Here is a 3407-nt window from a genome sequence, read left to right on the forward strand (position 1 = left end):
TAAGGACCTTAACGAGGCGTTATCACACGTTAGATTAATTAGAAACATAAATATATACATTCATGGGACGTTAGCTAGCATAGATGCCGGCTGTTAACATCGTAATAAACTCGCACATTTGCCACTTTATTTCTTGGAATATTGCCCCTCTCTCGGCTCCGTTTTCTTCCTACAGTGGCCCTGATACGCCGTCATATTTAAAGCTTGAACAAAGTGTCTAAAAGAATGCTAAATAACCTCAAAAGGCATCACAAATGTTCATTCAAATATTAGAGGGTAAAGATTTTACACTAATGAAAGCATCATTCTCCTTAAATCATACAAACTGGCCCTTTAACTGAATGGATTAAAAGAGAGACTTCCACTACCGGGATATATTACTGACCTCTGTTATTCTAAGCAGAAACCCCCCCAAAGTCCATAAATTAGTTATTTACAAGCACAAAAAATGACATTGTCATAGTGTTTGTCCATAGTTTTCCTTTCTGTGCGTGTGGTTTGGCATGCGCGCACCGTTCCACATAAATGGCTTGGTGTTATGCCTGTGACAGATATTGTTTTTAAAGAGAGAAAAATAATCTACATAAACACTTTTAATGGTGACCAAATGGCAAAAATGATCGGTGGTTCATCCTCGGCGCCTTTGACGAGCTTTCTCGCAGCTTTGTCGGAGTCATTAGTGAGCGCTGAGTCAGCGTAAAGGCAACATCGGCGGCGGAGGATTTGTGGCGAGGGGAGGAGGCGCCATTAGCGAGGTGACATGGGAGGGGGGCGTGGGGGGTGGCTAAGGAGAGAGGGATTCAAAGTGTGACTCGTTAGTCACTGGTCGGCCCCCGGGGGCCCATAGCATCTGAAAACGTGAGATAAACCATGACTCGGAGGCAGAGTTTGGCAACTAAAGGGCCATGTTGTAAACACATGTACGTCATCAGTGTGTGTGTGTGTGTGTGTGTGTGTATAGAGAGAGCAAGGAGCTGGGGACTGCACTAATGTTTGTTATTGTAACACATTGTGTTTTTTCTTCTCTCCCTCCCTTCATCACTGTTCTCACTCTCTCTTGACGCTCCGTAATGAAATCCATCCATCCCAATTAGGAGGTGTCGCAGTCTGTTGTGGTGTGAGAGCTCGGAGGGCTTGTGTGCATGTGTAAGGGTGTGTGTGTGTGTGTGTGTGTGTGTTAGTCTTTTTAGAACTGGGGCTTTAAATATGACAAACAACTGTAGTAATGTTTATACAAATGTATTCAAATAAGCACAAATGCCTCATGAACAGAAGACACATGCATGGATGTATGTCTACACACACACACACACACACACACACACACACACACAGAGATCAATCACCCCCACACATGCTGCAGGAGTGTTTTTGTTTTGAGAGGAAGAGGGGTTAATTACTTACATTCTTCAATCGGAAACATCTTTCCACCCCCTCTCCGACTCTTTAGCTTCTTTTTCACTCTACACTCTAAAAACAATCGGCCCCAGTAGGAATCCCAGATGGGCTCCTCTGAAACAAATCAGCTGCTTTGGGGGAGATTCTGGGGAGATGTGTTGGGCTTTGTTTATATGATGTTTCTTCTTTTTTACGTGACGTTTCTGTTAATAGGCTCATGTTGGAAGGAGTGCTTTAAAAAGGAACAGTGTGTAGCATTTTGGGGGGCAGTAATTCAATATATGATGATATGTTTTTATTTCTGTATAATCACCTGTGTTTTCATTACATTAGACTGAGCTGTTTATATCTACATATGGAGTCGGCAGCCATGTGCTATGGAAGCCCAGAATGGACAAACCCAACATTTGCATATTCGTTTCCGACCACAGTCCTGCTCCTTCGTGCTCAGCAACACATCAGAAGTTTCAATCACATTAACGGTGGATTATTAAACAAAGAGACAAATGGTTTCCTTACTTTTCTTTTACTTTTTAGAGTGTACTAGCGGGGAGGGGGGGTTAAGAGGAGATGAGGGGGTTAAAGTCCCAGAGAGGCTCAATGGGGACCAGCTGCAGGGTACTGGGCATAAGCCAGGGAACGTTCCGGATGGATAAAGAGAGGACGAGATACCCCCAGGAGAGGACGGGAGAGGAGAAATGATTGCAGATCACATGGAGATAAAAAAAACAAAAACAAAAAGGAGGAATACTGCAAAGAGGAGAGAGGCAACAGGAATGGGAAAGAAATGACAATTACATATTTAAATGTAGCGAGATAAATAACCGTTACCAATAGGAGGAGTACAAGGCCAAGAATACTAATAATCATTAAACATAGCCCGACCCAGTCTCACTAGATACCATCCACGGGTCATCTGAAGCTTTTCTAAATGAAGTCAGACATTAAAAGATATACAAAACATCTGCTGATCTCATCTCATCATGCCTCATTGGGTCAAACTGAGGCAGTGGAGCTTTGTGGGGTTTAAAACCACCAAACTAAGGACACAAAGCAGCATTAAAGAAATGCAAAGGGGACAATGAATTAGGATCCAGGAAGTCCGATTTGCTTAAACACGGCATAGATACCAAGGCTGGGTAAAAGTTCTGATACCTTTTCCAATACCTTGAATTCAAAACCAAACCAACAATACTTCTTGCTTATTATGTAAACCTTTCACTTTCTTGAAATGACCCTTCATAATGTAGCTATAACAGAGCTATAAGTTCAAAAAGAAAGAAGACACAGTAGAAGTTTGGTTTAGATAGGATTCATTGTGCAAGAACACAAATAAAAAGCAATAAAAGGCGCAAGGACAGTCCTTCCTCTGTTCCTTCTGCCAGCAGCAACGCAGCACGGTGGCGACATGTTTGCAATAAAAGGATTGTGGGTATCTAAATGAACACCGATGGTTCACCAAAGACAGATTTATTTGTTCTGTGGTTACCGGACCTTTCACAAACAAGCACACCTTCACCAGGCGAACAGAGGCGATACATGTAAGGCCTTCGCTGATGAATGGATACAAAGTGGGTATGGGGTTGTTTTTGTGTAATAGAGGGTGAAGACAAGGAGTCAAGTATTTCCATGGGAAGGCTGTCAGAGCTCTGATCCAGGCTGAATGTGGCCTCCACATAAACTCTCAGTGGAGCAATGCTGCCATCATGTGCTGTGATAAAGGAAGTTTATTCTGAAGCCAAACCTAATGAAGTGCTGAAGGGTCATATAATAAAGAGAGAAATCAGCCTCCTATAAATCACTCACAGCTTGTTTCTGGAGCCCTCTAACTACACTGTTGCCCATAAAGTGTTTTCAGACCACATTCCTCTGTTTATTTCTATTTAAATACACCATTGATCAGGTGCAATGATTACATAATGCGTCCCAATCACCCAGGTGAAAAGCATGCATGCATAACATTTGTTTGGTGCTATAAAAGACCAGAAATTTGCAAATGATTCCTACAT

This window comes from Eutrigla gurnardus (genome assembly GCF_963514095.1).
Source record: "Eutrigla gurnardus genome assembly, chromosome: 22".
Lineage (NCBI taxonomy): Eukaryota > Metazoa > Chordata > Actinopteri > Perciformes > Triglidae > Eutrigla > Eutrigla gurnardus.